Raw genomic sequence first — 14264 nt, 5'->3', positions numbered from 1 at the left:
CTTTCTAAACTGCTCCTAAGATCAGTGCTTGAGATATTTTGCAGGCCCTGCACTTGAGGATGATCAGCTGGCACAACTCGGATTGATAAACTGGCTCAGCTCATCTGATCTTCTGGCCCCCACCCAGGAACTGACTCAGGGAAAGAGGACAGCTTCAACATCCAATGATTTCATCTCCTAACCAATCAGCACTCCTGGCTCACTGGCTTCCCCCGACCCACCAAGTTGTCCTTAAAAACCCTGATCCCCGAATGCTCAAGGAGACTGATTTGAGTAATAATAAAACTCCAGTCTCCTGCACAGTCAGCTCTGTGTGAATTACTTTCTCTATTGCAATTCTCCTGTCTCGAGAAATTGGCTCTGTCTAGGCAGTGGGCAAGGTGAACCCACTAGGCAGTTACAGACCTTTGATTGAAACTCTGTCCTTCCAGCTTCTTACTCTTCTCCACTTAGATCCTTCATGCTCAGGTCATGCTTGGGTTAGAAGGAGTTCTAACAGAGCATTTATCATGTTAATTTTCTGCTTTCAAACATCAGATGACTGCCCACCACTAATACTATTAAGTTGAAAATCAAACAGGAGATGTCATTGCAAGATGACACCAACCCGTCCTTCTGGCTCTAGCCCCATTCCTAATGGACTAAGCACTGTCTTCCACATTCTTTCAAGTTATTTTATGGCTTGTCTCACCATTGCCAGTAATATCTGTCTGTTCTTCCCTTTCCTGACTATCAAAATCCATCTCATCCTTCCTGGCCCACTCTTGTCACCAATTTGGGTACATCTTTGCTGACTCTTGTGTTGGAATTAACCTCCCTCTTTTATTTTCAGTAGCATTCATTGGACTAAGGAGTTTACGGTAAGGAGTAAGAACATCTCAGGCAGAGTGGGAATGACTTGAAGTTGGTGATCTTGCGTTGGTTAGCTAAGTGTACCCAGCTAACACAATGATGGGCCCCTGAGCACCAAGACATTAATTTGTTTAAATAAATTGGATTTAAAGTTCTCAAGGACACCAACAGGATTTTTAGCAATGTGTCCTGGACTTCCTAAGCCTCACCACTTCCATAAAAATGAGATCTGCAGCAGAGACCTTGAGAACTAATTAAGTATTAGGACATTCCTATGCTCAGACACAGGCATCCATGCCCTTCGTTAAGACTCCCACAGAATGGCACCATCAGCCCATGTTCTTCTCTCTTAACTCATTAATATTTGACTTCTCTTGCTTTCAGATGTCTTGAATATTTTAATTACAGAATCTTATTACATGCTCAGGGATTTTAAAAGAAACAGACACAATTTTCATAAAAGTTTTATGAATCTTTCTCAATATGTGAATATATTTAAATCCAATAAGTATTAGTAGTAATTAAAATTTATGACACACTTACTTGGTGCCAAGCATTATCTCATTTAATCCTGACTACCGTCTTAATGAGGTTCAGAGAAGTTAAGTATTTGCCCAAGGTCGCATGAAGTCTGACTCAACCAACACACTTTGCCAATTTCCAAAGTTGACAGTCATCTTAATTTTTTACTCATACCTAATACTTAAGGAATGCCTACTACATACAAGGCAATGTTCTTGTTTTCAGAAATGCCAAAAAATCAATGCTACTCTTTCTCCAAAGTAGCCCACAATCGATGACTGGTAGGTGTCGTGGATAAATACCCTGGCTCCCATATCCCTGGGGTGGAATAACTCAAAGGCTGCATTCTACTCTGATTACCATAGATGCCTAATGGAATTAAGCTCCAGTGAGGCACCTGGACCACATACCCTCTGAGCTAACTTTCCTTCCCCAAATTACACTCTCTCCACTAGTGTTCAATGGGCTCACCTTCCCAAATAAAGCACTTGCCTTGAGTACAATTCTTGCCTCAAATTTTGTCCCTGGGGAAACTGAAACCAAAATAATACTTTATATCACTGTCAGCAAACTTTTTCTATAGAGGACCAGATAGTAAATACTTTTGGCTTTGTGGTCCAGACCATCTCTGTTGCAACCACTCCACTCCACCATTGTAGCAGAAAAGCAGCCATAGACACTATGTAAAGGGATGAGCATGACTGTGTTCCTATAAAAGTTTATTTCTGGATGCTGAAATTTGAATTTCATATAATTTTCACATGTCGTGAAATATCGTTTTTCTTTTGATTTTTCTCAACCATTTAAAAATATAAAAGCCATTTTTAGCATTGGACAATAATTTGCTGACAGCTGCTTTACAATATCTTCTTGTAATCTTCCCATTAACCAAGAACCATCATGATTTCCATTTTCCAGGTGAGGGAAACTGAAGTTTAGAAAGATAAAGTGGCTTTAAGATAACACACACCCAAGTCTCAACCAATAACAATGGGACCCCTGAGAGTGGTCTCCAGAATGCCTGTTCAAATGTTTTCAATACCTCATCACTTTGGAGAAAAAAAGGATGACTTTAGTTCCCAAGTTGGTACCTTCCTCTCTGCATGTCTCAGCTCAGCCTGCTGACAGAGCAGCATGGTGACTCAATGCTCGCTAGTGGCAGCAGCTACACACAGATGCCAGCCGAAAATGGCTCACTGGTGCACATCTTGGTAACAGCTGCTCCTCCATTCTTTGCTGAGAAACCATGCAGCATCACAGCAGGATAGGAGAGCCTGAGAAGATCCCAGGGATGGCTGAGCGGTACCTTGTAGCCAGGATAGCTGGAGCAAGCAAGCCTTGATTCACCTGCCGTTCTGTTGGCGGGAGACCAACCACATTTTTCTATGGTGTTTTTGTATATATTTAGATACACCTGTAAGTGTGATTAAGAAGACAGTACATTGCACACCTAGGATGAAACAGAATGTGGTTTGGGAAAACTCAAAGCTTGAAACGTGAGAGCCAAGTCCTGTGCTTAGTCAATGTAGCACAACTGAAGTTCTGCCTCCTGTCATTGGTCTGTACAACGACCCAGTGGAGTGAGGCCAGATAGAATTTACATACTGTTTACCATGTGCCAGGTACTGGTCTATGACTGACAACAGCTTATCTAATCCCCACAGCAATGCTACATGGTAAGTCCTATTGGAAACTACATTTTATAGATGAATAAGAGTGGCCAAGTAATTTGACCAAGGTCACACAGCCAGTGAGTTGTAGAACTGGATACTGAACCCAAGTAGACTGACTCTGGAGTCTATGGCTCTAAACAAAGGATGGCAGACATTTTCAGTAAAGGGCAGAGAGTAAATATTTTAGGCTTTGCAGGCTACAAATGGGTCTAAAACACTTAGTTTAAAACACAGAAACAGTGTATAGTTGTACAAAAATATTTTCTTTATATCCTTATTCTGCAAGCTTTTTTTTAAAAAAAAAAAAGCTCTTTTTTTCTTCTACTTTTTAAACTTTTTTGTTAAAAACTAATACACAAACACAAACCTGTGCCTAGGCCTACGGGGGGTCAGGATCATCAATATCACTGTCTTCCACATCCACATCTTGTCCCACTGGAAGGTCTTCGGTGGCAATAACACAGAAAAAGTGTCATCTCCTATGATAACAATGCCTTCTGGATACCTCCTAAAGGACCTACCTAAGCCATTTTACAGTTAACTTTTTATTTGTAAATAAAAGAAGTACACCCTAAAATAACAATAAAAAGTGCGCTATAGTAAATACCAGGTGGTAGGAATTTTCCAGCTCCAGAATCATAATCTTATAGGACTGCCCTCACATATGTAGTCCATTATTGACTAAAATGTCATTACTCAGTGCTTATCATACTTATCATAGAGTAAGGAGCTTCCACTCTGTCAGAGAACAAATCTGCACCAGGAAATAGGTATAAAAACTCACTAAAGGCTATAGGTATATATAAAGCATGTCAATACAACCAAGAAGGAAAAGATTGAAAAACTGACTAGCATCAGATAATAACAGTGGAATCATTCACAGCCAGGCTGGAGGACAGGAAGTTAGAGTATTAATCAGGAGTAAAAATGATCAGCTGCCTTAAATGTTAATATTCTGCCTGGTGCCATAATTCTTATGCATCAAATATTTACTTTAAGAAAGAAACTAGAGTAATCAAGGCCAACAGAAAAAGGCTGCTGACTTGTCGATGGCTGGATATTTCTTGGAGCTTCTGGAGGCTTTCCAGAGGTGTATAAATGTCCACCTACGTGTAGAATTTCCCATGTATATGACAGACTGTCCTTTGACTATCCACTACTGACTCTTCTGTGAAAACAGAACCTGAATGCAGGTGTCCAGTGTCAGGTAATGGGTCAAGATTGGTGTAAGCCAAACACAACAGTCCTATTCGTAGATTTCCCAGCCTCCTCAGCAGCTGAGAATCACATGAGGCACAATTATTGTGACATGGCCATTAAGACAGAAGGGAACACTGCTGCAAGGATTTCGGGATCTGAGTAAGCTTTCACTTTCTTGATCAAAGGTTGCAGATATAGCTGGCAAGATCCTTTCTTCTGTCATGCAGCTTTGAATTGCAGAAAGGATGGCTGGAGAAGCAGCAGCTACTTTGTGACTGACCATGAGGAAAAGACCATGGAAAGGGATTACAGAGATACCAACCACAACAATGTTGATTCATTGACCCAATGCCAGCAATTGCCTCCATTTAGAATTCTAATGCACTCTGAGTGAGTGTCCTGAACTTTCATGAGAATGTAAGTCCAAATGGATTAAAGACACTTTTCTATTGAAGAGTAGTACAAATAAGTTTGGGAAATGTTACATCCTCAATTCCTGTCTTGGAACATAATAAGTATATATGTAGCTAAGAGCTCTTGAATTTTGCATATTGTAGGGAGAGACTGGCCCTCCTTGTGAAGAGCCCAAGTAGTGGTTCCAGGAGAAGGAACATTAGTTCATTAGAATGGTGGATTTTGATTGTTTCAGTTTGATTCAGGCAATCACTCTCTAAAGCCATAAGGAAAGGGTGGCTTTGTTACATAGCTGCTCCTGCTACCAGCATTTGTCTAATAAAGAAAGGAAATTCCTGGCAAAGAATGCTAGGTATCTTCACTGTAGTGGACATCCCAAAGTGAGTCTCCTGTAGTGAGGAAATCCATATGGTAATGTTTATGAGACATTAAAGGCTCTGAGAAGTCCTGCAATAAAGACACTCACACCACTTTGCTTAACTCATTGTTTCTCAAACTCATGGGACCATAACTTTCTTTTCCTTTTCTTTTAATTTTCCCTTCTTTTAAAAAATACCTTAACATCTTGTAATATCAGATCATGGAATTCATGTTTATCAAAATCCACTTTAGGGAACTTCCCTTTGGGAGACTGTAACCTAGAACAAATCCAGCTTCTTTACTGTCCAAGTAGAGAGGCGTTTTCATACTGGGATTGATGCTAATTCAAACACTCAGAGACTTCTCCAGAGCTCAGGATAGAGGTGAAAATAGTCAAAGATGACCTGAGATAAAAGATGTCTCAAGTGAGCTAGTTCAAAGTATTCTTTGAGAAGGAAAGAGAAGGAGAAAAAGAAGGATTAAGAGAGTGGCTTGTTAACAGGCCAACAGCTCTAGTATGGGTGGGACACAGACAGGCTGCCTGGACACAAAGTAGCCTGTCTACATGGCATGGGCTCCAGTCCTTGGAGAGCCTCCCTATTGAAGAAGACAATCCTACAACTTTCACACATGGAGACTGCCCTGCCCCAGGTGATCACCTGGCATCAGAAGAATATGAAATATGGCTCAGGATCATCCAGGCTTGTGTATTTCCTAAGTAGTAGTTGGTCTACAAATGTTTCTGTGGCTGACTGCCTGGCAACAAACTCAAGTACCACTGCTTATGAGCTGTGTGAACTGAAGAACCATTCTGCCTCTCTGCCTTGGTTTTCTCATCTCATATGTGGGTATGCTGGGTCTCCGCTTGGCAGGCTATTGTAAGGATTAAAGGAGATAATACTCTTCAAATGATTAGTGCTATACATGGTACAAAGAGTACGTGTTCAAAAACTTTGTTCTTATTGTATGATTCCATTTATATGAAATGTCCAGAATAGGCAAATCTTCACACACAGAATTCAGATGAGTGGTTGACAGAAATTGGGGTAAGGGGAGAATGAGGAGTGACTTCTAAATGGGTATGGGGCTTCCTGTTGGAATGATGAAAACATTCTAAAATTGATTGTGGTGATGGCTGGACAACTCTGTGAATAGGATAAAAACCATCAAATTGTGTATATAGGTTGGGTGCAGTGGCTCACACTTGAGATCCAAGCACTGTAGGAGGCTGAGGCAGGAGGATCACTTGAGGCCAGGAGTTTGAGACCAACCTGGGCAACACAGTGAGACCCCATCACTACCAAAAAATTTTTTTTAATTAGCTGGGCATGGTAGAGCCCACCTGTAGTCCCAGCTACTCAGGTGGCTGAAACAGGAGTATCACTTGAGCTCAGGAGTTAAAATCTGCAGTGAGCTATGATTGCATCACTGCAGACCAGCCTAGGCAACAAAATGAGACCCTGTCCCTAAGAAAAAACAGAATTGTATAAATGGCGACTGTATGATATATGAATTATTTACCAATAAAGATGTTATAAAAGATCAAAAATAAATGTATGCTTTAACTGAGTTTAGTGGAGGGTCACGTCAGAATCTAAACAGACTTCTGCACTTAGCAGGTATTCAGTATTGTGGAACCGAATATACTGTGTTTTCTTTTTTCTAAGATGCATTGTTTTCTTCACATTTTACCTCATCTGAAATTGGGATGTCCCATGTCATTGATAGGTATATTTAACGTCATTCTTTCCCAAAAAGAGCTACTATCAAATCAATGGTTTGTCTTGTAATCAGCAGTGTCCTGAAATCAAGAAACCTAATAACAAATGCATTTATCCAATCATTTATTGATCAATATTGTATGCCAGATTTCAAATAATATTATTGATCATACCTTCCTCAACTGAGAAGTCTCATTTAAAATGTTCATCTACAGGCTTTTTATAAAACATAATGGCAGTCGACTTGGCTTAATGACCGTTCTTCTGTGAGAGCCATAATAAATAAGTCAAATTTCACTACCTAGGATGCTGTAGCCAGTGCTCTCTAGGTCCAATCCCACATACCCTTGGCTTACCTGTGAGTGCACCCATAGCTGAAGCAGCCATTCATGTCCCTGGATGGCTTCCCACCTTGAACACTCACATCTCTCTGCTTTTCTGCCTAAAGGCTTTTTCTGTGCCTTAGGGTTTACTCAGCACTCTCAGATCAGCCAGAAGTGCTGGGAATTCCACACCCTGGGGAGAACCCTCAACAATGAAGCTCAATCTATACTTCAGCCTCCTAGCCTGGAAACTGGGGGTGCATTCCACATGGTTTCTCAGAGGATCCCCAGTGGGACTGAGCCTCAGTTTCTCACAGCAGAAAGCTGCTGAATGCACATTTTGGGGCTGGTCTCCCCTCCCTGTCTCCTTTCCCTCCCAGTCCAACTTCTTTACTGTGGTGCATGGGACCATCTCTCCCAGATAAACAGCCTGCTTACATCCTTTTTAGGGGGTTGCTTTTGAGGAAATGCATGCTAAGACTGGTGCTTTGAAGACAATTGGAACTCTAACTGTATCTTTTCACATTTGTGCTTCATCTCATCTAATAGAGGATTTGTGGTGATTGAGAACTAAATTACACTGAATAAAGTAATGATAGGTTTGTAAATAATAAAAAATTGAGACCAGATAAGGAATAAGTGGCAATTTAATATATTGTGTTTTTTGTTTGTTTGTTAATTTTATCTTATTTTTTAAGACGGAGTCTTGCTCTGTCACCAGGCTGGAGTGCAGTGGTATGATCTCGACTTACTGCAACCTCCGCCTTCCAGGTTCAAGCCTCAGCCTCCTGAGTAGCTGGGACTATTGGTGCCTGCCACCACACCTGGCTAATTTTTGCATTTTTAGTAGAGATGGGGCTTCATCATGTTGGCCAGGCTGGCCAGACCTCAGTGATCTGCCCACCTTGGCCTCAATACATTTTTTTTCTTTTTTTTAAGACAAAGTCTCACCCTGTCACCAGGCTGGAGTGCAGTGGCATAATCTTGGCTCACTGCAACCTTGCCTCCCGGGTTCAAGGGAGTCTCCTGTCTCAGCCTCCCGAGTAGCTGGGACTACAGGCGCATGCCACCACGCCCAGCTAATTTTTTTATTTTTAGTAGAGACGGGGTTTCACCATGTTGGCCAGGATGGTCTCGACCTCGTGACCTCGTGATCCACCTGCCTTTGCCTCCCAAAGTGCTGAGATTACAGGCATGAGCCAATACATCGCATTTTAATTACATATGTATATGTCTGTTTTCCTCCACAGAAACATTTATGTATTTCCAGTGGTTCTTCCAGGGTCTGGCATAAAACGGATGCTCAGTAATGTTCATCAAACTGAGCTGAGTAGATTGGACTCGAGGTGCTGGACACAAAGAGCATATGTGGCTTTCTGAATATAAGGGAGTTTCCTGGCAGTCAAACAGAAAAAGGGAGGCACAGGTGGTGGCAAAATTCCCATTACCAAAAAATAAAGTCCGTTTTGTCACGGAACACAATACTTTCAATGTAAATACTCAGACATGGCCTCTCTCCTACTCACAAAAAGCAGGCCTCCAAGCTCCTGCTTTTCTCCCTTCACGTATACGTAATACCTGTTCTCTTCTCTTACAAATAGTCTTCAAGTTCCTGTTCTGTCCTTCTTCAACTTCCAAAAAGATTCTTATTTCCATTTTTAAAAGGAGCTGTGTTCTCTAAACACCGTATATTAATTAGGACCATGCAGGAAATCCCAGAGGAAAATCCCAACTTAAAGGCACAGTGAAAGGGGGAAATTCGTTCATGAAAATGTAAAGCTTAGGGGCACTTCCAGCTTCAGGTAGATCCAGGAGCCCAAATGATGTAATTGGGACACATCTTTCCATCTCTCACCTCTGCATTCCCTGTGCTGGTTCCATTCACATATAGGTAAAATCCTCCAGTGGCAAGATGGCTTCTAAAAAATCAGGCTTAAATTCTCAGAACTACACATTCACCAGGAAAGAGAGAGGGGTGCCTCTTTTCTGATTATGCAAGCCAAAGCCCCAGAATTGATGGCAGTAACCTGATTGGCTTGGCTCAGGTCGTGTGATAAGATTCCCTTGAAGGATGTGAGAGTCTGATCGGCCAGATCTGGGTCACCTGACCACCTCAGGAAGGCAGGAGCAGGGGCAGGGGACAGTGATAGAGTCCACTCCACCAGAAGCAAGTGCACGGAACTGGAAAGAGAGAGCGAGATAGTAACTGAGAGTAACTGAGAGAAAATTAGGATATGCTTACCAGAGAAAGCATGTCTGGATTCTGGGCAAAGAATAACAGTGCTTTCTAACGCCCATTCCTACACATATATGTTAGGGATGAAGGAAGTCAATAAGTTCAATCCCTCAAATAAGTTAATTTTATTTATTTTCATTTATCTTTTTTTCAGAGACAAGGTCTTGCTCTGTCACCCAGGCTGCAGTGCAGTGGTACTATCATAATTCACTGCAGCTTCAAACTCCTGAGTTCGAGTGGTCCTCCCACCTCAGCCTTCCTAGTAGCTGGGACTACAGGCATGCACCACAAATGCTTGACTAATTATATTACCTTCTGTAGAGATGGGAATTCTTACCACGTTGCCCAGGCTTGTCTCAAACTCCTGGCCTCAAGTGATCCTCCTGCTTCAGTCTCCCAAAATGCTGGGATTATAAGCATGAGCCCTGTGCTCAGCCTCATTTTATATTTTTAAAACATAAAAGTAATTTTCAGGACCATCCAAAATTACACTTATGAATCAAGTATCAGGGAATGGATTTTTTATGGAGGCATAGATAACATTCCTACTGCAAGAATAAGTGTAGCTAAAAAGACGAACTATCAAAAAAGAGATTTAGCTATGACATGGCTTGACTGAGCAGCAATGAGCTGAAGTAACAACCTATTTTTTTGTTTGTTTTTTTGTTTTGTTTTTTAAAATTTATTTATTTAACTTTTGGTGCATACTATATCTGGCATTTCTCCCCATGTTATCCCTCCTCACCCTCCCCTCCCTCCCCACACCCCCGCTGTCTCTCCCCTACCCCCTCGCTCCGCAGCTGCCCCAAGTGTGTGATGCTCCTCTCCCTGAGTCCACGTGTTCTCATTGCTCAACACCCACCTATGAGTGAGAACATACGGTGTTTGCTTTTCTGTTCTTGTGTCAGTTTGCTGAGAATGGTGGTTTCCAGATTCATCCAAGTCCCTACAAAGGACACGAACTCATCGTTTTTTTATGGCTGCGTAGTATTCCATGGTGTATATTTACCACATTTTCTTTGTCCAGTCTATTATTGATGGGCATTTGGGTTGGTTCCAGGTCTTTGCTATTGTACACAGGGCTGCAATGAACATAGGTGTGCATGTGTCTTTATAGTAAAACAATTTATAGTTCTTTGGGTATATACCCAGTAATGGGATTGCTGGGTCAAATGGAATTTCTATTTCTAGATCCTTGAGGAATCACCACACTGTCTTCCACAGTGTTTGAACTAATTAACACTCCCACCAACTGTGTAAGAGTGTTCCTATTTCTCCATATCCTCTTTAACATCTGTTGTCTCCAGATTTTTTAATGATCGCCATTCTAACTGGTGTGAGATGATATCTCAATGTGGTTTTGATTTGCATTTCTCTAATGACCAGTGATGATGAGCATTTTTTCATATGTTTGTTGGCCTCATATATGTCTTCTTTTGTAAAGTGTCTGTTCATATCCTTACCCACTTTTGAATGGGCTTTTTTTTTTCTTGTATATCTATTTTAGTTCTTTGTAGATTCTGGTTATTAGCCCTTTGTCAGATGGGTAGATTGCAAAAATTTTTTCCCATTCTGTTGGTTGCCAATTCGCTCTAATTATGGTTTCTTTTGCTATACAGAAGCTCTGGATTTTAATTAGATCTCATTTGTCTATGTTGGCTTTTATTGCCATTGCCTTTGGTGTTTTAGCCATGAAGTCCTTGCCTATGCCTATGTCCTGGATGGTTCTGCCTACATTTTCTTCCAGTGTTTTTATGGTGTTAGGTTTATGTTTAAATCTTTAATCCATCTGAAGTTAATTTTAGTATAAGGTGACAGGTAGGAGTTCAGTTTCTGCTTTCTGCACATTGCTAGCCAGTTTTCCCAGCACCATTTATTAAACATGGAGTCCTTTCCCCAATGCTTGTTTTTGCTGGGTTTGTCAAAGATCAGATGGTTGTAGATGTGTGGTGTTTCTTCTGGGGCTTCTGTTCTGTTCCATTGGTCTGTGTCTCTGTGTTGGTACCAGTACCATGCTGTTTTGATTACTGTAGCCTTGTAGTATAGTTTGAAGTCCGGCAGTGTGATACCTCCAGCTTTGTTCTTTTTGCTTAGGATTGTCTTGGCTATTCAGGCTCTCTTGTAATTCCATATGAAGTTTAAAGTGATTTTTTTCAGTTCTGTGAAGAAGGTCATTGGTAGCTTGATGGGGATAGCGTTGAATCTATAGATTACTTTGGGCAGTATGGCCATTTTCATGATATTAATTCTTCCTAACCATGAACATGGAATATTTTTCCATCTGTTTGTGTCCTCTCTTATTTCATTGAGCAGTGGTTTGTAGTTCTCCTTGAAGAGGTATTTTACCTTTTTTGTTAGTTCTATTTCTAGGTGTTTTATTCTGTTTGTAGCAATTGTGAATGGTAGTTCACTCTTGATTTGGCTCTCTGTTTGTCTGTTATTGGTATATAGGAATTCTTGTGATTTCTGCACATTGATTTTACATCCTGAGACTTTGCTGAAGTTGCTTCAGTTTGAGAAGATTTTGGGCTGAGACGATGTGGTCTTCAAGATATACAATCATGTCACCTGCAAATAGAGACAGTTTGACTTCCTCATTTCCTAATTGAATACCCTTTATTTCTTTTTCTTCCCTGATTGCCTTGGCTAGAACTTCCAATACTATATTGAATAGGAGTGGTGAGACAGGGCATCCTTGTCTAGTGCCAGATTTCAAAGGGAATTCTTCTAGCTTTTGCCCATTCAGTATGATATTTGCTGTAGGTTTGTCATATATAGCTTTTATCATTTTATGATACGTTCCATCGATACCTAGTTTTTTGAGACTTTTTAGCATGAAGTGCTATTGAATTTTGTCGAAGGCCTTCTCTGCATCTATTGAGATAATCATGTGTTCCGTCTATGTGATGGATTACATTTATGGATTTGCGTATGTTGAACCAGCCTTGCATCCCTGGGATGAAGCCTGCTTGATTGTGATGGATACACTTCTTGATGTGCTGTTGCAATCTGTTTGCCAGTATTTTATTGAAGATTTTTATGTCGATGTTCATCATGGCTAGAGGTCTGTCTATTTTGTTGATCTTTAAAAAAAAAAACAAACCAGTTCCTGGATTTATAGATTTTTTGAAGGGTTTTTTGTGTCTCTATCTCCTTCAGTTTAGCTCTGATCTTAGTTATTTCTTGTCTTCTGCTAGCTTTTGCGGTTTTTTTTTTTTTTTTATCTTCCTCCTCTAGCTCTTTCAATTTTGATGTTAGGGTGTCAATTTTAGATCTTTCCTTGTTTCTCATGTGGGCATTTATTGCTGTAAATTTCCCTCTAGACACTGTAATCCCAGAGATTCTGGTAAGTTGTGTCTTCATTCTGATTGGTTTTGAAGAACATCTTGTTTTCTGCCTTCATTTCATTGTTTATCCAGTTGACACTCAGAAGCAAATTGTTCAGTTTCCAAGTGGTTGTGCAGGTTTGAGTGTGTTTCTTAATTGTTTGAAGACACTGAACTTTGGCTCAAATATCAGTGCGTTCCTTTCCTGAAGGAAGCCTCCAAGGACACAAAAAAAGAGCCATAGTGTTTTTCAAACTGGAATCTGCTTGTTAGATTCTGTTACCAGACAAGCCAGAGACAGGCAGAGTGCTAACTCTCTGGGAGATATTCATCACCACTCCATCAGTCCTTCTCCCACCAAAGGAATAAAGGGGTAAAAACTGAAATTAAGGCAGACCTGCCTCAGCTGCTGGAGGTTTCATTTCTGAGATTTCTTTCCTGGTTGAAACCCCGTCTTTACTAAAAAATACAAAAATTAGCTGGGCGTGGTAGCAGATGCCTGTAATCCCAGCTACTTGGGAGGCTGAGGCAGAAGAATCACTTGAGCCAGGGAGTGGGAGGTTGCAGTGAACCGAAATTATGCCACTGCACTCCAGCCTGGCAACAGAACAAGACTTCATCTCACACACGCAAAAAAAGACAGACATGAATAAGTATGGTAATAAAGGCAATCTGGGGTCTAATTAGCTAACACTTGGACAATACAAAGAAATAAGAATTTTTTTCTCCAATGTAGCTGCATTTTTTTACTTTTCCTGGTGTGATTTCTGTATAGAAGGGGCATGGAAATAGAAGCTCCTCGTGGACTTGGATGTCAAGTAAGAAAAATCCAGATACCCAAGGAAACCAAAGGAAGAAGAGAAGACTTGAGCCTCAAGTAAAGAAAATGAGCATCCAACGCCACGTCGTGTGAGGAACTTCAGGGAGGAGTCTCCTGCCTAAGTAACTGGTAAGAAGGGTCTGCACAATGCCACATTTTTGCTGAGAAATCTTCAAGGTGACTCCATGAAGGAACTTTAGTTCTCAGGGAGGGAGAGTGAGCATTCCCCTAAGGTGTGCGTGAGAAAGGAGAGGGAGTCATTCATAATTCGCGAGTGGTGAAGAAACCCAGAGCCAACCTTAAAATCAGGAAATTAAAACTAAATAAGGGAATTCAAGCAGAACCGTTTCCATCACAAGCGGCAAGCATATGGGCCATGCTGTCAAGTGAAGACCATCAAACTGAAAAGTGTAAATGAATCTGGGAGATTAGATAGATAACAGGAATGGAGGGAAGTGTCTTTTGAAAGCTCAGGTCATGGATCTGATTTGTCACCAGCAGAAGGGCTGCCCTTCACTTCTGTCCAGACCTTCAAGACAAACACCTGCCTTAGGACATTTGGTGTTGCCCCGGAAAAGTTTCTACAAAGAAAAAAAAAAACATGTCCCCTGGGATATTACTCAGTAGAAAGCTCTTTTTGAAAGTGTCTGTAACAGCCTGTTGTGTGTTTTAATGAGTTGAAATGTGTGTCTGCCTTGCCTGGGATTTTAAAGAGATCCTCTCTGCCTGTTCCCTCTGGCTTCTACTAGCTCCTATTTGATTCCGCATATTCATAAAATGCTCGGCAGGACACATCACAGTTCAAACAGGCTTTCAG

The sequence above is a fragment of the Aotus nancymaae genome, unplaced genomic scaffold (genome assembly GCF_030222135.1).
Source record: "Aotus nancymaae isolate 86718 unplaced genomic scaffold, 86718_ANA_hifiasm-v0.15.2.pri h1tg000049l, whole genome shotgun sequence".
Classification (NCBI taxonomy): domain Eukaryota; kingdom Metazoa; phylum Chordata; class Mammalia; order Primates; family Aotidae; genus Aotus; species Aotus nancymaae.
This window is presented reverse-complemented; position numbering follows the sequence as displayed.